This window comes from Euprymna scolopes, chromosome 11 (genome assembly GCF_053919585.1).
Source record: "Euprymna scolopes isolate OS-2025 chromosome 11, ASM5391958v1, whole genome shotgun sequence".
Classification (NCBI taxonomy): domain Eukaryota; kingdom Metazoa; phylum Mollusca; class Cephalopoda; order Sepiida; family Sepiolidae; genus Euprymna; species Euprymna scolopes.
In genome coordinates, this window is record NC_136492.1 from 67,233,586 (window position 1) to 67,257,464 (window position 23,879).

Genomic DNA, 23,879 nt, shown 5'->3' on the forward strand with positions numbered 1-23,879 from the left:
CAGCAGAAGGGTGAGTCTTATAAACACACTTTTTATTTAAGAAAAAAAATCCAGGCGTCTTAAAAACTGATCAGTTGGATTTTTTTGTCTAATTTCTACGTCCATTTATTTGTAAAATAAAGTGTGAAATTTTTCATCATCATCATCATTATCTACAGCAGAAGTGTGAGTTTTATAAAGAAACTTTTTATTAAAAAAAAGTCCAGGTGTCTTTAAGACTGATCAAATGGATTTTTGTTTTCGTCTGATTACTACGTCCATTTATTTCTAAAGTTGCACAAACACTTCAACGAGTGACTGTCTCTTCTACAAATTGCTTGTATTGTATTGTTTTTCTATTTTTATTCCTGTCAAACTGATTTATTCGTACCAAGCACCATCATCATCGTCCTGATCATTGAGGATTTATGACTTTTGGAACGCTCCTTCATGTGTATTTTACATGTATGTGTATGTATGTGTATGCACATATATATATATGCGTATATTTGTGCCTCTATGTGTATATGTTTGCATATGTATGTAAAAGCATATTTATGTTTGCGTACAGTATGTATGCATGTATGTGTGCATGTATGTGTTTATTTCCATGTGTATGTAGGGTGGAGAGGGTTCTTGTAAGTCGTAGTGAAGGCACCCCCTCTAGGAGAAGCAAATCTGATTTAAATAAACATAAAGTGGGAGACCAGTACCCGTATTAAGCTGGTCTGCAGTTTAACTTGTTGCTGGCTATCTTGCTTTTGCTTGTTGCTGGATGTCAACATTTTGAACCGGGAGAGAGATTTCCATGTCCTAAAAAGCTAAAACTCTGTAACATCATCTTTGTATAGATACTCCCGCAGGCATTTGTCTATAAAAAATAATCCCATGGCGATGGAAAAGTTGTGACGCGTGTACGCCTGAAATGATGGAAGCATGTAATAATTGATCTGCCATCGTTATATGTATCAATGTATGTATGTATATATGTATGTGTCTATATATATACATGTGTATGTATATGTGTATGTATATGTATATATATATGTGTGTATATGTATGTATATATGTGGTTGTATATATGTTTATGTGTGTTTGTATGTATATATGTATATATGTTTGTGTGTATGTATGTATATGCATGTGTATATATATATGTATGTGCATATATGCATATATATGTGTATTTGTATAAATGTATATATATGTATGTGTACGTATATGTAGGTAAATGTATGTGTATGTATATATATATATATGGGCATATATGTGTATGTATTTGTATGTGTAAATGTATGTATATTGTTGTGCCTGCACACATTATTTACAGAACACGGAAAGTGAAGGTATTCAATAATATATTAGGAAGAAAAGTTATATACATATTTACATATCTTCAGATATACTTCAGTGGGAGATATTCCGGCAGGTGGCGTGTTACATGTCTTACTGGAGGCAGCATAGGCGTCTTGCCTATTTGGTGGTTGTTGTCAAACTCTCCCGTTATTGGTGATTGATACCTTTATATATCTCACTCACCCACCTATGTTAATTAAGGGGCGTCTCTACAACATATATGTGTGTTTGTATTTGTATATATGTGTGTATATGAGTGTATGTATATGTGTGTATGTATATGTATGTATGTGTATTATGTATTGTGTATGTATGTATATATGTATACAAATGTGTATGTTTATAAATTTGTATGTGTGCATATATATATATGTATGCGTGTATCTATATATGTATGTATATATACCAATGACCGTCTTTAGTATTATGTCTACTTGAGCCTGTGAATTCGCCGGCAGGACTTAAAAAAAGAAGTCATTTTCGGGCTCATGGACTTTCAGTGTCTTAGGGAGTGACACTCGTCTGACAAAACGTTGCAATCATCATGTATGTATCTATGTATCTATGTATGTCTGCCTCGAACTTCTGACAGAGGCGACGGATTTTCACTAGATGGGAATCATTTTGAAGCTCGACCCTCCGGACGACAAATATAACAAAATGAGCTGAAAAAAATTAATTCCTTAACTCCCAACTGGACATTTTCTACGGGAACATTTTTGCCAATATTTTCGAAAGTCATCCTCTCGTTTCGATTGACTAGCCGTAATCATCACTTCCGGTTTGGCGATGGCCGCAACAGCAAAGTTGTCACGTTTTTTTCACGTTCTTTCCTTTCTTCGTGGTACGGGTTCGAGCCTGCCTGCCTACTACCATTTTTTTTTCTCAACACATACCTCCAAATACCCGGTCAATGCCGGGCACCCAGGTTAGTTTATTATATTTCATCTTTTTATTACTTTTTATACTATATTTATTTTCATTTTTTATATCATTTTAACCTTTTTTCTCATTCGACACCGTCTTTATTCATTCCTATCGTATTCTTTTCCTTCTCGATTAGCTTCTGTTTAGTTCATTATTTGTAATTTTTATCTTTTTCTTTCTTCTACACATATTCTAGAATTCAGTCTCATTTCAACATTGAAATATCTTTCTTTTTCTATATTTAACCCGGTCTGTTTTTGCTCGCACTCGATTTACACCTTCAATGTTTTCGTTTCTCACGTCAATGTCTCAAATTCATTTTGCACATTTTCAAATATTGATCAACAGACTTGTGGCGCATTTCTTATTCATTTTATTACTCAATTTTTGAAAACTAGAAATAATTTTCTAAGCATCTTTGTTTGTAGCGGTATAATAAATGTATTTTGGGCAGACCTAACACCGTCATGTAAGTGATTGCAACATACAAGTCTTCACATAATAGCAGTTTTGGAAATTGTTGACGCCAATATTAGTATATTCTTAGATTTATTCGTCAATATTTCTTTCAGGTGTGAAAGTTCTGATCTATAAAGCAGTTTCACCTTCTAAAAAATCTTAGGCAAGCCTTGTACTTGTCAAGAAGTTTCAGGATCAAAATATCCAACGCGCTAGTTTAGAAATTACTGTTTTATTTAAAAAGAAGAAATAAAAAAAACACTTACGTTATAAGTAAAAGAAATTGATCAATCCCACATCTGCATTAAATTTATATCCGCTTATGCAATTAATACGAGTGAATCTTATGACTAGATTTCTAAATCAATTTTGAATCAGATTATTTTTATGATTCTCCGAAATATCCCAAATTTAACGCCATTTAATTTAGGATTATATGCATCTCAGGATAAATTAAAATTCAGTGCACATTACTTAGTTAGTGTCTAAGGACTAAGAATCACATTTAATTCAAATCTGAAATATTTGAAGTTTTAAATATGACGTTGTGTATATCTGCTACAAGCTGTTTTACTTAAAAATAACTGGAATTGTGGGATTATTTATTAGTTAATATCCAATACCTGCTTTTCAATAGAACAACGAAGGTATCTGAATTTTCACGCAATGCTTCTATTTCGTTTTGGCCTCTTTTCCTTAAAACTTGACTAAACTATATATTATTTGGATTAATCGGACGACTATTCTTATCGTGAATGATAATCTCATAACGTTCCGACCGATATAAGCAGCAGGCTGACTTCAAGGTACAAAGTAAAATGCAGTTCGAAGCGACATTCCTTAAGAGATTGAAAGTTCAATCTTCAATGCGAAACACACTAAGAATTATATCATCTACTTGAATATGGATGACGGAATGAGAGCAGTAGATTGCTCTCATTCCGTCATCCATATTCAAGTATTCATGGATTAAATAAAGAATTCCGATTGAAATTCTGTATGAATTTGTGATTTCGACAGAATGATTCCCGAATCCGACAAGGTATACTTGAAGATTCCAATGCACCTTATATAAATGTTTAAAATGGCTTTCTAAAATTGTGTAGATTTTATTATTTAACTTGTGTACCCTGTCGCTTAGACTGTTTTAAAGACTGCGTCATGATGCTGACACTGTTTGTTTAGCCATACAATGAGTTTTTATTCATAAAAATCCTTGATCAATTTATGGAATTTTTGGTCTAAAAATATTTACTTTTACGTGTGTACTTGAAACAGTTTTCTTTATTATTATTCTTGTTTTTCATTGGGGACGTTTTGAATAAGCACCCCATATTTATATAGAATAATATGAAAACGTTGGTACTTCTAGTTCAATGAATATTGTGGTCCGTACATCTTACAACTGTTTTACTATCAAAAAATTAAAATTCCAGAACCTTCGTCACTTCTAAGCAATCGTATTTAGTTACACGAAAATCTTTATACACCGACTAAACCGTATAGAAACTGAACAGATAGGCATTGTTTCCCATGACAAATGTTTTAAAAATGGTTAGAAATCTTGTTAACGTGGCAAAACTTTATACGATATAATCTTGAAATTTTTTTTATTCCAGTCAAAATATGTATAATGGTTAGGAAGTGAACTTTTTTTGACATTGGCATCAACACTTATCAAGACCCGGAAGCCACTCGGGGATAAGGGTTATTTTGAGTACAATAATCAATGGGGTAATATCGTAGTAATAGTTGGTATTGGAGATTTGATAAAGTGTCATTACTTAAGGGGGTGATTAATCAGGAATTTGTTTATGTTGGACTTGAAGACGTCCAAGTTGTAGTCAGGTGGGACACAGGCAAACGGAAGAGAATTCCACAGGCGTGCACTTCTCAGAAAAAGCTATGTTCATGGAATCTACGTTTTTATTTGGGCACAGATAAAGAGTGGAGGAAATTACTGACAGTGGTTTTAGCTAGACGGGTGTTTATCATGAAAGATTGGCGATGGGGAGGGAACCAGAGATTGGAACTCGGACGAGCACTTGCCATGGAAATAACGATAAAACAAAGACAGGCTCGCAACGTCTCTTCTGTGAGAGAGATGTTGTAGGGAAGAGAAGAGAGCATCCCCCACTAAGCCACGAAGTCTATTTTGTACTTTGTCAAGGCAGAATATGCTGTTTTTGAAGCTCCAGCCAGGATGTGGCAGCAGTACTCCATTTTTAGACGTATTTGGCTTTTATAGAGATAGTGAATTGCATCAGTAGTGAGATATCTTCTGGAGCGGTAGAAGGATCCCACCATTTTCCCAGCGTCCTTGGCGGCAGACTTGGTATACGTGTTCCATTTCAGATCAGGAGTAAAGGTCAAACCTAGGAGCTTATCAAAACATGAAGCCTCCCCAAGACGAGAGCCATCCACTTCAATTAATGGTAGACGAGGAACAGAACGTGTATGATGTAAAGTTAGGAGCTTGGTTTTAGATGCATTAATAGTAACCAGCCATCTCTTCCCCCACTGAACTACGCGCTCAAGATCAGAGGAGAGGGAATCAGAGAGAGCTTTGTCATTTACGGCCTTTGATGTGTTGCCGTAAATGGTCGTATCATCAACATAGATGTCAACGAATGATTTAAGTATGTGTTTTGGGAAATCATTGATGTAGATCAGAAAGAGAGTTGGGCCCAGGATGGACCCCTGAAGGACTCCAGCATTAATACTGTGGGCCTCTGATTTCTGCCGATCAACCACTACTCTTATGAACCTATCAGAGAGAAATGATTTAATTATTGAAAAAACATTTCCAGTTATACCGTATCTGGAAATCTTGTGAAGTAGGTCCTTATGCAAAACCTTATCGAAGGCCTTTGATATGTCAAGAGCAATTTCCCTAGAAAGGAAGTTTTTGTGGAGAGATTCACTAATCCTATGGGATATAACTGTTAACACACCAGCTGTAGATCTAGCAGAACGGAAACCATATTGCATGTCACTAAGGAGGTTATTTCTGCTAACGTGGTTGACTACTTCTTTATATGGATTCCAGTAACTTACTCATGACACACAAGAGTCTTATTGGTCTGTATTGAGAGAGAGGTGACTTATCACCTGAGTTCTTAAATACAGGGAATACAGATGAGGTTTTCCAGAGTGTAGGAAAGCACTTCTCCTTAAGGCAACGCTTAAATAGTTTCGTGAGTACGGGGGCAAGTTCTGGTCGAAGCTTTTTCAACACTATAATTGGAATGCCATCTGAGCCAGTTGCTTTACTGGAATCAAAGTTCTTGATTAGTTTAGCGACCTCGTGCACAAATATTTGTATGTTGGATAGTGTGTTGTCTATTGTAGGAGGAAATACGAGGAGTTGATGCCCTTCGTCACAGACGGTAGAGTTAGATGCAAAGTTCTTGGCGAATAGTTTGGCCTTGTCTGATGCTGATGAGATGACCTCAGGTCCATTGATGATGGTTGGGATAGAACGCACGCATCTGTTCAGGATCCTGTTTGTTATTTTCCAAAACTGGTGGGAACCTAACCGCTGCTCAGCTACTTTGGATTTGACGGACTGAGCATATAGCTCTCTTGCATTTTTTATTACTCTTTTACAGTGGTTGCTGGCAGTCCTGAAGTTAGCTTTAGTCTCAGTACATCTATTACGTTGGTAGCTATGGAAAAAGTGATTTTTGTGCGCAATGGCAGCAGCACATTCTGAGGAGAATCATGGCTGGCTGTTAGGATTTTGTTGGAATTATTTGGGTGGTATGAATCGGTCTATGCCTACAATTAACAGGTCTGATACTATAGAGGATACATCCTTTTTAAACATGGAATGCAGAGGTAGATCAGATATTAATGTACGGAAGCTATCTCAGTCAGCTATAGAGTATCGGTATACAGTACGGTGGAGAGGTACATCTGAAGACTTATGGTATTTCATTTTTATCTTAACTGATACAACTGTGTGATCGGAGGAACCCAGGGGAGATAGAACGAAACATGAACATAGCTCAAGGGAAGTTGTGAGGAAAAGATCTTACTTTTAATACGAGTATACTAGGAAAGACGCCTGTTATTTAAACCAAAATGTATACATGGTACTTCGAACGTCTTGTTGCGTTTAATATATCGTATACAGAGTTACTTAAAAGTCTTATTGCGTATGATAAACGAGCATATATTTCTTACTATTTTTCTAAAATGTTTTTTTAATTTTATCTATTTAATTTTTTTTATTTTTTACTTCGAATATTGGCACTTGTTTATGATGTTCTATTCTCATCCTAAATATTATCTATTTGCTTCTATTTTGTATTTATTTCATATATTCACCTGAAATAATTTCTATTTTCATTTTCTATTTTTATTTTCTATTTTTGTTCTAAAATATTTTACATGAAAGCGATTAAAAATAGTGAGGCGATTAAAACTTTTCTCATCTATTAACTAAAACCAATCTGAAATTGTAATTAGCCTTTAGAAAAATGCTATTTAATTGACGTTTCTGATTCTTTTTAGATGAGGATTGGTTATTCGTATTATTTTGATTCTTCGATCTACTTTTCTCATTTTAAGTTTTATTTTCGCAATGTTCCGCTCGATGCAGTCTTCGACCTTCTTCAGGTGTATCTTGCCTAAATCGCGAATGTTTCTCTCGAACTAGGGAATCTGGACGGAAGCTCGAACGGAACCCTGTATTTATTTTAGGAAATAGCATGAACTCGTACCGTGGCTGTATATTATAAAAAATTCGCAAATGTATTTTTCGATCGCTTACATTGAGAATCGAAGCTTCAGTATTCAAGAGAATATACATTTTATAATTAATTTTAGAACTGCGGATACTTGTGGACAGTTGCAGTACGAATGTTTAGAGTCTTATACCTATTCTATCCAGTAATTTTGTATTAGCAAATAAACTAATATATATATATATATATATACACGCACGCGCGTGTGTGTGCGTGTAGTGATTCACATACAGTACTGTTTCGCTGTATCATAGACAGGCAACTTCCTCAAGGCAGGGTCGAAACCTGATCGCCCGTACGATAGTAAAGACTTCGACCCATTACAGTAATCGGCAGCTGCTGTGCGAGTCGTGAATTAACGATGTTTTGACATCGTCCGAATACCTAAGCTCGATTTTTTTACACAAAGAACATCGCTTAATACGCTAATAGTATACCGTGTATCACTTCCCAATATCCTCAACTCAAGATAAGGAGCATTAGAATCATCCACATACCGTACTGTTTCGCTATATCACAGCGCATCAGTGCTATTGGAGGAAAATTAAATCAAAATTCAAGTAAATTATTCAGAAAACCTGGTCGATACATGCAGAAATACCAACTAAGGATATACTTTTATAATTGTATTCATTAAAGTCTCCTCCGGCTGTGATAAGTGATTATACTTGTTTATACCGGATATTACTATAGAAACACGTTTCATTTGTAATTATTATTATGATTGTAGCGTACAGATTACCCTTTTCCTTAACGCCTCTTTATATGAGCTCGTACAACTTATTCAGATTTGATAGACAGAGAGAAATGTGATCAGAGAAATTTATTAGCCGGATTATCCAACTTCCTTAAAATTTTTTCGGACGTAATATTACATTTTTTCATTACATAAGACGTGAGGTGTTTGTAGATAACGTTTCAGATTGCTCATCCTGACACACGGTGGTCTTTAGCTAACTAATCACGTGGAAATTCGAGATTTACTAACACCGATTTTTTAAATATTTATTAAGTTATCTACCCTGTCCGCTTAGACTGTTTTAAAGACTGCTTCGCGATGCTGATACTGTTTGTTTAGCCATACAATGAGCTTTTATTTAGAACGAAGGGCACCGCTTAATACGTGTGTGTCATGCATGTTTCAACATACATGAAACACCCTTTTTTGCTCCACGTTGATTCTACTCGGGATCAACAGAAATCACAAATCAAAAATAAAAATACAATAAAATTCGAATCACTCTTCGAAAATAATGAAATAAATAACCGCCCACGTAATTCAACACCTCTCTAAAATTCTAATATATGCTGACTATTCGTTACAAAAATTAAATTCCATTCACGCCCCAATTTTCTCTTTCAATTTCTTCATCTTCTTTATTTAACTCAGCATTTACACTTTTTTTAAACTTAAACTTATTTGGTCAAAACGTCACTCATGTCGATTCTATTTATTCTACACCATCGTCACACCTGAGTGGTCGAGACGCAATGGCCCAGTGCCATCATGGTTGTCCATGCATATCTATGAGGCCTCCTTTATCCCCAAGAATGAGCTATTACAAACGTCCGTAGACCAACAGCATAGCCTCACCTGGCATCTTAGGATCATGTAAATATATATATATATATATATATATATATATATATATATAATGTAATTATTTATATATATATTATATTATATTATATTATATTATATTATATTTGTAGTCATCGACATACTGTCCTGTTTCGTTGTATCACAACTCATCAGTGCCGCTTGACTAGCATCTCTCCCAAGCCAAAGATTGAACCTAGAACCGTCGTGTTGACAGTCGGCAGTTCTCCCACTCGACCATGGAATCGACGCCCGTAAATAACTCGTCGGTCGGAATGTCTATTTAAACAGACACCCGCCACCATTTTTATAGTGCTCAAATCGCCTGTTCGTAAACTAACAAACAACGAGCTTCGCATTTTCAGCCAATTAAGTAGCGGGTGAGATTATTTACGACAGTGCTCTACTCAAAGAGGGGGGCTTAAATATATATTGTGTGTATATATATATATATATATATATATATATATATATATATATATATATACACACATACTTAGTAAAGTTTTCACGCGTTCAACTGCTAAGAGTTTATACAAGATGATTTTACATTTTAATAATAAACACTGTCAATGAAAGATATCTATCTATCTATCTATCTATCTATGTCTGTGTTTAAGTTTCTTCACAAATCACTGACACGGGTTCCTGACATGTTTACGAAAGAGAGAACAATAAGCAAAGGGTTATGACCACCACCTCCCCTGACTGGTCATCATGTGATTTTTTTTTATTTTTAGAGGACTTTAAAACAAAATGTTTATGCAAATAATCCTCACAATCTAGACCGACTTAAGGAAAACATTACCAAGGCTATCAGTATAATCACCAGAGAAGATCTACAGACAGTATCTGCAAACGTTGTTAAACGTGTCCAGAAATGCATAGATGTCATCTTTTAGAACGTAGATTCCATGAGCAAAGCTTCTTTGTTAGAACTGCACGCCAGTGGAACTCTCTGCCGCTTGCCTGTTTCCCACCTGACTATAACTTGGACGTCTTCAAGTCCAACATAACCAAACTCCTGACAAACCGCCCCCTTAAGTAAGACACTCTATCAAAACCCCCAATACTAATGATTACTACAATACTATCTCATTGATTACTGTACACGCAATAACCCTTATCCCTGAGTGGCCTTCAGGCCTTGATAAGTGATGTCATCCATGTAAACAAAACAAAAAAAACTACATGTAATTTAAACAATAAAAGAATGCTATTTCTATCTACTACATTTTCTGGACTACATTTAAGTGGACCACCCTTTATTAAAAGTAAAAGTAAAATCCCTCTATGGTAAACAAAACGTCCTTACATAGCGTACACTAACAGTAAAGTGTGATTACATTTGCAGATAGCATAATCACATTTATAAAATTTCAATAGTTGAAAAAGGGGATTGCTTGGTAAGCTTCTATTGCAACATCCTCCATGATAACACATAACAAAACGAGCTCTAACCATTCTGAGTATGCCATGGCGTTATATGAATGATGCTGTTGGTGAGCGTTAATTACGATCGTCAGAACGGGACGCGTGTGTGGTCGCAACTTTGCAACGGGCATGGTTAAAGGGATAATTTGCTTGAAAACAAATAGGTCAGCACATTCAAATATTAAGGAAATAAAGGGGTGGGCAGCTAGGATTTTACAAGTGGGTGCAAATTCATACACTGATGGGAGAAGTGTATGTGTATGTGTGTGTCTGTGAAAGAGAGAGAGAGAAAGAGAGAGAGAGAAAGAGAGAGAGAAGGAGAGAGAGAAATAAATAATTTGTGGGTAAAGATCGCAAAGTGCTTCCAACAGCTTTCCGGTTATTGCGATTTAATGGGTAGAATAAAACTAGGAAGACACCGTAAAAATAAATAAACTGGTTCTTGGGTGATAAGTGAAAATATGTCCCCTTGAACATGTCCATCTGTTTTGGGAAAGGAAGAGAAAATGCTTTCAGAACAATAAACATCAGCGCATTAAAATGTTCTTATATATATATATATATATATATATATATATATATATATATATATATATAGACTATAATTATCCACTGATACGTGTTTCGTCGTCTACGACTCATCAGAGTGACTGAATCTAGCGAGATTCGAAATCGGGACCTTGGGTAATGAGCCTGACATCTTTACTCGCCGGTCTGTCTCGCCGACTGTTAGGATATATCGCGATTTATTTAGATGTTAGTTGTTGTTTTTTTTGCGATATGTTTTGAATGAATTCAATTATTTACGAAAGTGCATTTTTACTTAAATGCGAGTTGGGAATAATTTTCCCTTTAACCAATTTGGTACCCCAACATGGGGAGCGGTATATATATATATATATATATATATATATATATATATATATATATATATATATATATATATATATATATATATATATATATATATTATTTTTAAACGACGACGAAACACGTGTGAGTGGATAATTATATTTTAAAAATAATATATATATATATATATATATATATATATATATATATATATATATATATACCGCTCCCCATGTGGGGGTACCAAATTGGTTAAAGGGAAAATTATTTCCAACTCGCATTTAGGTAAAAATGCATTTTCGTAATTAATTGAATTCATTCAAAACGTATCGCAAAAAATAAATAAATAAAATAACATCTATATATAAAGACATCTATATATAAAGATAGCGGATATTTTCGTCGGGTACAATGAATCCGTTTTGTTTAATTTTACAACTAAACCCACTGCATATTTCAGATATGTTGACGACACTTTTGCTGTTTTCCCATCGCAAAGTGAAGCGTCGATATTTTTTGATAGGTCGAATTCTTTGCATGGAGCTCTAAAGTTCATTATAGAAAGTTAGAAGGACAATTCGCTTCCCTTCTTGGATGTTCTTGTTGAACGTTCAAGGGGGGGGCTTTCTCACTACAATTTATAGAAAACCGACATTTACTGGCCTATATGTGAACTGGTTGTCTTTTGTACCAAAATCATGTAAGGTCGGCTTAATTAATACTTTGGCACATAGAGCCCTCATGATTTGTTCACTTAACAGATTGGGCGCCGAACTCGATAAGATCAGGGAAATATTCATCAATAATGGTTATCCTGTTGACCTTATTGATGACTGTACCTTCAAAAAGGTTGCGGATTTTAAATCCCCTAAAATGTTTGGACCTTTGAAATACCCTGTTTATTTAAAATTACCGTTGATTGGGGAAAAGAGTAACAGACTTTTCAAACAGATTCGCAGAAATATTTATGACTGCTTTTATTCTGTGTCCTTGCGTTTGGTATATACGACGAGACATGCATTTCCTTCTTTTCGCAAGGATAGTTTGCCTTACATCCAAAATAGCAATATTGTATATCAATTTAAATGCCAGTGCGATGCTAGTTATGGTGGGCTAACATCCTTGCATGTTTTGACTCGTATAAACCAGCATCTTCCATCGAAGATCAGACAAGGGAGGATAGGGTCTAGTAGTTTCCCTCCTTCTGCAGCTTTGGACTCTGCTATTGGCCAGCATTTGGTTGACAACCCGTGTGTGCCGATGGATATAAAATTGAATGGTTTGAGGTGCTACATAGAGCGGACTCCAGAAACCATTTAAAGATTGTGGAGTCTGTCTCTATTGCGGTGCGGAAACCTTCTTTGTGCCGGCAGAAAGAAACATCCAAGACATTGTTTCTCTTTGGGGAACTGTGAATCTTTTCTCTCGTTTTTTTTCTCCCCCTGGATGTGCCATTATTTTAATCGTTTTTTTAAACGTTAATAAACGTATTTTTTGGCACATTGAATAGTTCCCTATCAGAACTCTTTACTTTCGACATATTATTATTTTTACGCTATCGATTTTCTCCTGATGAGATGAGAGGTGAAAGAGCTCTCGAGAGACTTCCGCCCATTATATTTAAAATATATCTATCTATCTGTCTCTCTCTCTTTCTGTCTCTCTCTCTCTCTCTCTCTCTCTCTATATATATATATATATATATATGTGCGTGTGTGTGCTTATATATACATATATATATATATATATATATATATATATATACATTAGTGTAGGTCGATTTTAAAATTGTAAATAATCACACATTAAGAAAGTTGCAAAGTAAGGTCAAAAACTTACCATAAGAAATATTGTTCGCCTTTGTATTTACTTAAGCGTTCCAACTTAAACACCAGATAAAACGAGATTTTTAACGATATAACTGTCATCGGTAATACGCGTCACTTATATAAAACCCACGTTTTAACAAAAGGAAAATAATACACTATACTTTAAAAGAAATATGTTATGTTTGATATTTCTTTTCTTTGAAAATTAAATGAAAATATCAAAATTAAAACGGCAATAATATTTAATTAAAACGGTATAATATTTAATTTATCATACAAATAATTTACAAGCGTCGTTTTATTTATTGGATATTTATATACTATTCACCGGTTGAAATTACATTCCTTTAAAAATCGTTTTCATCTCATGTGTCCTGTTTACGCTTTTAATTCTTAAGAATATATATTCAGGTTTTCATTAAAATTGACTTAACAATAAAAAATACAGTTGATATAATGATTCTGATTTTTTTATATTCTAACATTTTTTTTATTAAAACACTGTTTTCGATCTAATCTTCGTTCTAAATGAGCGTTTTTGTCGCAGTGTTTATTCTTACGCTTTTAATTATCATAAATACATCTTGAGCATTTCTTAAAGTGTGCTTAACTAATAAAAATAGACCTTATATAATTATTCTAATTTGTTTATATTTTTATGTTAATGTTTATTCGTTAAAAACATGTTTACGAAGTAACCCTAAGGTAAGTAAACATTATTTTTAAATTAATGTGTTTATTTAAAAAAATGATTGAATTTATTAAAAATATTTTTTTATCAAATCTATGTTTAAAATTATTGTGTAATTTAATTTCTGATATTACAATATATTTTCTGCACGTATTTTATTAACAATAACCTGAAAATCTGCAATTTACACTCGCAGTAAAAATGTAATGAAATTTTCAGGTCTACCATCATTATTAAAAAAAAAACAAAAAAATGTTGCCCTCAATTAACCGACAAATTATCCAATATAGTTATTTTTTAATAAATACTTATCCTTGCCTTTACAAATTTTGCTATTTCGAAATTAATAGCAAAGGAAGTAATGCAGATTTGGAAAGCCGTTAACCTATGTTTATTTCGATTAAATTAAATTCCAATTGAAAAAAGGTGAACACTCTTACGCTTCAAAAAGCAAAAGAAATGAATATAAAATGTCTCCTTGCCTCCCCAAATAAATTCTGGATAGAAAAAAAACTGGATCCATTATTTGTATCCCATCTTGTTCTTACAAACATCCTGTTTTCTGCTGTGATGACTATAGTATAAAATTCAATAAAGAAAATTGCCAGATTGAGCACATTATTTGCACGAATGTATTTTTAGTAGAAATAAAATTTGATTTTTGGTTACCAGTTAAGGATTGTGAATACATAAAGAATTAGATGTGCAATATAAGGCCTAACGGCACTTTTCAGCTTGGTCCAGTAGATAAAAGTGCCATAAAAAAGTAAAAAGGAAAAAAAAATCATTCATCACCAACAGCGTCTATATTAAATCTCTAGGCTAATGTTTCTTCCCCTCGTACTCATCTCCAAGTGAGGGACCGGAAGGAGATTATTTGCAGCCAATGAATAATCCAAAAGAGCCTTATAGCTTTATCAACCTTCTAGGATATTTACTCGCGTTAGTTATGGAAGACATATCTTCTTATCTCGGAGCCAGCCTTTTCAATGTCTTGCTCTTGGATTTGAAGGCTATAGGCATTCTTATACCCAATAATTATATGAGCGATATTTTTATTGATAAATGTAAAGTTAACAGGGAAAAGACTTACGTGAAAACAACTGCTCATCAAAAACATGACGAAAGTGTGAAAAAAAAAACTAATATGGATTGGGTGTAAGAATTGATGAGAATGAAAATACAGAGAAGACTATGAAAAAAAACTACGGGACCAGAACACAATTTCACTTTTTTTTCTTGTTTTTTTACACAGTGATCACCACTTATCAAGGCCCGGAAGCAACTCAGGGATAAGGGTTATTGCAAGTACATTACGTTAGTGTTGAGATTTGATGAAGTGTTTAATTAAGGGGGCGGTTCATTAGGAATTTGTTAACGTTGGACTTGAAGACATCCAAGTTGTAGTCCGGAGGGAAGCAGGCAGACGGAACAGAGTTTCACAGGCGTGCAGTTCTAAGAAAGAAGCTTTGTTCATGGAATCCGCGTTTGATTTAGGCACAGATATAGAGTGGGGGAAATTTTTCACAGTGGATTTTACAAAAAGAAGCACATGAAAGTAAATTTTTGACACACATAGTTCTTCCTAATAGTGTCGCAACAAGTGCTGTTCCGTCAGAGAAAGTACGTAGATGCTTTACATGCATTCAACAGTGAGGACACTATGGAGACCATCTTTGTTTACAACACTAATGCAGATACAGTTTGTGAAGGTGGAATGGTTGCAATTTTAGAAAAAAAAAATTAATTTTCACACAATTAGCTACCATTTTCACGATAATATACTACCTTTCAGGACCCTTTTTAAAAACAGGAATGGTCGTACAAACTGCCCCATAGCATTAAGTAGTCCCCTGGAAAATTATTCTCACATAATTATCATGATTTACCTCAAATATCATTTTCCACTACTAGCAGTCCTTTGGATTCAACTTTGGAAATTGATGAAATACATGTTCTCAATTGTGACCAAATTCTCTTGCATGAATACACTATATGTATTTATAGAGTTATAGTTAACTCCAGCTATGCCTCCAGGAAAATTGGTCCTTTAAACCAAGCACGATGGTAAACTTTGTCCATCAGGCTCATGTGTGTATAGACCCGTGGTGCATACCCACAAAATCTCAAAATAAAACTTCATAATTTAATGAATTTTATTGTAAATGTATATGCCACTTGTTGGTTTAAAATTCAAAGAAATAATAAATTTCACAATCAACAAGTGCACATTTTTAATATGATGCAGCTGATTTAGCAGCAGCCTCATGAAATCTAACAGATTAAGAAATATACAAGGTAATATCTTTTGTTTACTACCTGAAAACCGTGTATATTCCTTGGTTTAATATGAATAATATGAATTAATATGAAATAATATGAATAATATGAATTAATATGAATAATATGAATTAATATGAATGTTTTCCCGACTGCTGGAAAACCGCCTCTGTGGTACCAGTCTTCAAGAATTCTGGTGAAAGAACTGACCCACTAAATTATCGCCCCATTAGCCTCCTCCCGCTTTTCGCCAAAATATTTGAGTCCTTAGTTAATCAAGCCCTAGTCCAGCATCTAACAGCTGCTAAACTCCTGACTGACAAACAATATGGATTCAGGCAAGCCCGTTCAACAGCAGATATCTTAACTGTAGTTTCTGAACGTATATACCGTTCATTGGATAAAACAGGGGTGGGTAGAGCGGTGGCCCTTGATATATCTAAGGCTTTTGAGAGGGTATGGCACGATGGTCTTCTAAGGAAAATTAGATCATATGGAATCACTGGAAGAATTCATAATGCAATTAAATCCTTTTAAGTAATAGAATAATCAAAGTGTTCCTCGACGGTCGTACATCCAAACAATATGACATAAATGCGGGAGTACCTCAGGGATCTATCCTTGGATCATTATTATTCCTGATATTCATAAACGACCTCCCTGATAAAATTGTTTCGGAGATGGGTATATTTGCCGATGACACCACTCTCTATAACAGATATGAGGGGAAAACAAATGAACACATATCCAAGGAAATGGCAGAAACACTAGAGGATGACCTCCAATACGTAGTGGAATGGGGACAAAAATGGTTGGTCACATTCAATGCTGCTAAGACTAAGCTTGTTTCCTTCAATAACTACAAGAAACCTTCTCTACCACCAATAGCAATGGCCAAGAACACATTGCCTGAAAGTACTTCTTTTAAACTCCTCGGCCTAACGTTTACAGGGAATATGAACTGGAATAGATACATTGAGAGCATTGCCAAGGCTGCTGCAAGGAAGGTTGGCTCCCTCTACCGTGCTAGAAAACTACTTACGCCTGACAGTATCCTATATCTCTATAAGGCAACCATTCGCCCATGTATGGAGTACTGTTGTCACATCTAGGCTGGTGCATCTGCTGCTTGTCTCTCGCTCCTGGACAGGGTTCAAAAGAGAGTCGCCAGCCTGATAGGTCCTGAACTGCCATCTAGGCTTCAGCCTCTGTCCCATCGACGAGATGTTGCATCCCTCTGTCTGGTCTACAACTACTTTAATGGTGAATGCTCTGACGAATTGCAAACACTTGTACCTCCCCGACGTAACTACCCCCGACAAACCCGACAAGCTACTAAGTCTCATCCCTTTACAGTAGAGATCCCTAGGTGCAAGAAAGCCTTTTACTCCAATAGTTTCTTCCCCAGAACTGCGGGTCTTTGGAACTCCCTTCCGGGATTCTGCTTTCCCAACTGCAATGATATGCAGAAGTTCAAGTGTAATGTTAACAAACATCTTTCTACTCATCTCCCTTCATAATGACCCCGCTAATTAAGTCCCTGATAGTAGCCCCCTGCTTCAAAGTGGCACTGTGCCTTGTTTGGGGTGAAAATTGAATATAAAAAAAATAAATAAGTTGAAATTAATGACCACGCTGTAAAAAGAATTTTGGCCATTAAGTAAGTAAATATTTATTAATATATGATTGACTTTATAATTTACTCCAATTTATGGAATCATTTTTAAAGATTTTTTTTATCTAATCACTTTTAAATTCAATAAATTAATTTTTCTTTTCTTTCAGGAGTGGAGTGTCAACCAGAACAATGTTAAAAAAGAAACCAACCATCTATATATTAATTTGCTTGTACGTACGGTGTCACGTCATCATCATCGCAAACATTAATTAATGAAACGCGTCATCATCATCGCAAACATAAATTAATGTGAATTATCTCCCTTTATTGTTCAATCTTTATCAGTTTAAATATAGTATAGTATTTTACTTACATTTTTAACGATGTCTTCTGGAACGCTTATGTTTTTTTTATTCAATAATAAATATATTTTTTACATTTAACGCTACGAGTTCGTTTTTTTTTTATTGTGCCATTTTATCTTTTTTATTATTTTTATTTACTTTTGAGTGAGCCTTACATAAAAAAAATATGTTTAGAAATAAATGTTACAAAAGTCAAGAATAAATCACCAGTCACCATTGGCAAATACACTGAGTAACAGTAACACAGAGTCAAAACATTTTACGTCTTGTTCTGTTTTGTTTTTGTTTTACGGCATATCAATCCTTTTTCGTGTTATTCAATGCTGAATCGAGTAATTTTGTAACATTTATACAGCTTCACGTTGTTTACATAGTTATTACTTATGTTTTGTTCGTTTTATTTTGCTTTTACAGGCAGTCATCTTCTAATGCCCACCGAAGGGCATACATTTTTAAATACTATAAAAAATGAACACAACAATTTTTTTAAATATTTGTTTCATTACTTACGATTAAATTTATTTAAATAGATATTTGGGTTTGTATGTACACATAGATTCCAAAAAGTTGTCAAAAAACAAATATATAACAAATAAATGTAATCAAAGGCAAGATAAGTTACTTTTCTACCTAACTGGATATATTTTTCGTGTTTTTATTCAATGTAACATGTTTATTCAGCTCGAAAACCATACAGTGTTTACCGATGTATTGGAACATTCAAGATGGAGTCTGATTCTCTCTTTATCACGGTAAGTTTGGGAAAAGATGTTATAAATAAAAAAACGGATAAAATACTGTTAAAAACTCGCTGAATACATGTTACTGTGACATAGGTTGACATATATTCGGCGGGTTTTTATTAGTATTTTGCATAGTTTTTTATTTATAACACCTTTTTCCAAACTTACGGTGTTAAAGAGGGTGTGAGACGCCATCTTGAATTTTCGAATACATCGGTAAACACTGCATGTTTTTCGAGCTGAATAAACATGTTACATTAAATAAAAACACAAAAAATATATCCAGTTTGGTAGAAAAGTAACTTATCTTGCCTTTGATAACATTTATTTGTTATATATTTGTTTTTTGACAACTTTTTCGAATCTATGTGTACAGTAATACAAACCCAAATATTTATTTCCTATTTAAAGATTTTCAGTATATTTTATTTAACTAAAGAATTTTTCCATTATTTTTATTACATTGTTAGGTGAAGTTTCAGAATAGTTAAAACCATATTAAACCATATTAAGAATGGCTTTCAGCATGATTCTTACAATAGCGGTATCAAAGATTTTTTTTCCTTATTTTAAAACAAATTATTAAAAAAAGATACAAGGTCATTAAAAATTTTTTCATTAAATCGCTATTTAGGTGAAGGTCCAAAATAGGAATTTAGGAAAACTGGTCCCTTATTGAATAAATATCGATTGAAAACACATTTTATGATCGTTCTTGAAGGAGATATTGTTTTTTTTTTAAATAGACTATAGCCCCCCATAATATTTTTTTACAAATATTTTACTTGTTTAAAGTTTTTGTTTTTTTTTTTTTAAATAAAATCGCTTTTCTAAGTGTCCGTTTTCTATCTAACTGGCTAAGTTCTTAGTGGCTTCACTTATTTTAAAGCGTTTATTATGTTCATAAACGAGACCGCATATTTTTTTTTATATTAATATAAAAAGAATTTACTTATTTACTGTTGTTTATAAAAGGGTAAAATCGATTTTTCTACCTCGCCGACTGTTGTTTGTTGTTTAATTTATTTGGAATCGTTTATTCGGTAAAAAAAAAAAAACCCTCAGAAAACAAACAAAAAACATGTCGAGTGTTACGTGAGATCGAGAAATAATGTCCGGTATATATCACATCTTCTTGGTAATCGCTAAACAATAGAAAATTAAAGAAATTACTGAGGGAGATTTGGTTTTAAAAAGAAAATAATAAATTTTAATATTTTTTAAAATATAATTTGGGGGGGGGGTAAAAACTATATCTCCCTCCGAAAAACAACCAACAAAAAATTAAATTAAAAAGATTCTTGATAAACGATAGCGGAGTTTTCAATAAAATTGATAATAAATTTATTTAGTGATTACTTTTTCTCTTAATGATTGATTTTAGAATTTTGAAGTAAAAATTAAAAAAATTAAAAATGAGTTAACGAGAGATTGTTAGCACATGTCATCTCTCGCGCCAAAAAATATTTCGCTTTTAATTTATTAGTTAATTTTTGCAAAATTTGACAGGACGACAATAAATGTTGATACTTGATAAAATTATAATTTTAAATAACGTATGAGTGTATTTGGTATGAGAGAAAACAAAGACATAACAAAAAACAAAACAAAAAAAACTATCATAATTAAAATCCAAAACAAAAAGTAACGAAGAATCGCTCCGTTTTTTAATTTTTTGGTTTTGCTTTTTATTATTGTTTTTATGACTCAAAAAACATCGTTAAAATAAGAACAAAAAAAAAAAAAAATGTAATTAACTTTGTATGAATATAAACGCTTTAAAATAAGTGAAACCACTAAGAACTTAGCCAGTTAGGTAGAAAACGGACACTTAGAAAATCGATTTTATTTAAAAAAACAAAAAAACAAAAAAAAACATTAAACAAGTAAAAATATGTTTTTTTAATATTATGGAGGTGCTATAGTCTATTTAAAAAAAACAATATCTCCTTCAAGAATGATCAGAAAATGTGTTTTCAATTGATATTTATTCAATAAGGGACCAGTTTTCCTACCTAGCGAAAGGGGACGAGTTTTCCGGGGTCGAGTTTTCCCGAGACGAGTTTTCCGGGCACCCCAAAATAGTTAACCCTTCTCGCCATAACCGTTTTTCTATGCAGTAAAATACTTTGTTTCAATAATTATGGTTTAAATAAATATTTATTCCTTATTAAAAGATTTACAGAATATTTTATTTAACTAAAGAAATATTTATTGTTCATACATATATTTTCCCTTATTTTTTTACATTGTTAAGTGTAGTTTCAGAATAGTTAACCCCCCTCCCCATATTAAGAATGGCTTTCAGCATGATTCTTATAATAGTGCTATCAAAGTTTATTGAGAGCTGCTCAATATTCTGGCTTAATGGATCATTTAGCAAGGAATGAAGATGGTTATTCTGGTGTACCAGTTATTCTACCATCTACATTTACAGGAAGTCCTAGGAATCTACAACAGCTTTATCAAGATGCAATGGCAGTTTTCTGTGACCTATTCATTACTCACACGTGTAATCCAAAATGTCCTGAAATATTGAACAACTTGGGGTCATCAGAACTTGCACAAAATCGATGTCAACAATGTCACACAGTTTTTTAAAATTCACAGTCTAACTCACCAGAACCTGCTGACTGACCACTATTCTCACTCCAAGCAGCTGATCGACATCCCTGTCACCGCCTCAATCATCACCAGCACTTCCTGACAATATCAACAGCATCAGTTACGATCGCATTGACCTTCAATAAAAGTTTAAACCAAAGTTCTTTGTTTGTTCTACTTGCTTCCATACATTAATTTTTGTAATATAACAATAAGGAATTTCTTACTGATGTGTTTTAAAAGATTTTAACTACCGTGGAATTTCCACGGGTCCTGCTAGTTAATTTTAATGCAAAATAGTGGCATTAAAATTAATAGATTTTACATGATGTAGTATTTTTGAACTACTGATGACGGAAGATTGTTCTGAATCTAAGCATGAAGAATCATTATTAAATTGAAGCAAGCATGACTGCCAGATTAACTATCATGTTCTTCATCAGCAGCCAAGTTAACGGAAGCTTCACAAAGAGTATATGGTTTTGAATCAAGGCATCACGATACTACAGCAACATTTTGAGTCAGAAATTGAGACCAACTTTTGTCCAAAGGGATTTTATATGGAGCAATTTGATTATATATATTAAGTTCTATTACAATAGGCTTTTATTTTTTCTTTATTGTTTGTTATGTTTTTTTACTTATAACTGAAAAAAATCAATTTAAGGTATTCAAATATTACCTCTGAATTCCTAAGGTAAAAAGGCAAATACTGAAGAGGGGGGTGCAGTTTTACAATTGTGAGATTTCTCATTATTTCTTTAATAAATATCCTTTTTTTTTCTAAATAAAATAAAACGGCATTCCATGATTTTAAATACTAAAATTATTGGTTTTCACGCTAATAGTAAAGCTAAATTCTTCAAAAACGAGGAATTTTCAGCATATTCTTTTCGAGAACTTTTAATATCAAACGCCCCCAAATGTGGTCTACTTATTTTGTATGAGTATTAAATAGGACCATACACTGCTTTCTGCGAGTGAGATTATTAATATTTAAAGAAAAGTGAAAAATGAACTTACACTAACACAAACAAACACACACACACACACACACACACACACACACACACATATATATATATATATATATATATATATATATACAAATATATATAAATATATATATTTATATATATTTGTTGATTGAGATTGTCGGACTGACTTCCTCATCTTGGTTGTTATCGTCACGATAACAACCAAGATGAGGAAGTCAGTCCGACAATCTCCATCAATGAAAACACCTCATCTCAAAAAATACAGACAATTAATATATATTTCTATATATATATATATATATATATATATATATATATATATGTATGTGTGTGTGTTTTTGTTTATGCATATATATATATATATATATATATATACATCTTATATATTTCTACATATTGTTACAGCTTTAAACATATACACACTCCACGACATTCATAAGTTAAACAATGTAAATATACACAGATGGTTAATGCATATATATATATATATATATATATATATATATATATATATATATGTATGTGTGTGTGTGTTTGTAGGTGTGTATGTATATAATTAAACACGATAATGATATTCGAATAATATATAAATAGCATTTTCTCGTTAAATAATCATGAATATTAGGAGACCGTAACTAAACTGTTACAGATCTGAACCGCTATGATGTTGACTTCTTATATCCTATACATTCAACTTCAACTGAATACGCTAACGATTATAGCAATCGTTGTCAAAAGTTAATATTAAAACAGTAAAACAAATACTTTACCTATAAAAGGATATAAAATATATTTGTTAAATTATGGGGTACCATTGTGTCACTAAATTTCTACCGTTGGTTCTTCATTATTTGAACCGTAAGTTATGTTGTTGTTGTCTATTTATGTTATATTTATATTTGATTGTTCATATGCGGTTGTGTGTGTGTGTGTGTGTGTGTGTGTGTGTGTGTGTGTGTGTGTGTGTGTGAAATGTTACGGAGGCAGAATTAATGAACAACAAAAACAAACACAGGAGAAACGAAAGATATATAAATACACAAACACACACACAAACACACACACACACATATATATATATATATATATATATATATATATATATATATATATTAAGAGGCCGCACGGCGTTAATCAGTCGTCAAATATATTAAATATATTTTAATTCATGCAGATTTCGTATTTACTATTATAAGGTAAATTCTCAATTGATGTTATATATATATATATATTAGACCTCTTCAAAATTGACCTTTTTCTTCAAACATATGGAAACTGATATTATTCCCATTCTCCAAGGTCTAAATTAGCTAAATATATCAGTTATTGTGATCTTGGACCTTGGCTATGCCTGCCTCAAGAGCCATGTAATTTTATTGTTGACGTTTTTCAA

The 23,879-nt window shown here is 33.1% G+C and overlaps 1 long non-coding RNA gene across 1 annotated transcript in view; it reads left to right on the forward strand.

Annotated features, from left to right (window-relative positions):
* Nucleotides 1–18,233, forward strand: part of LOC145288237 (uncharacterized) — a 330,880-nt gene extending 312,647 nt beyond the window's left edge. Inside the window, exon 3 of the long non-coding RNA XR_013869272.1 lies at nucleotides 17,944–18,233. This is a non-coding gene — a long non-coding RNA (uncharacterized LOC145288237). The remainder of the gene's footprint in view (nucleotides 1–17,943) is intronic.
* Nucleotides 18,234–23,879: the final 5,646 nt, after the last annotated feature.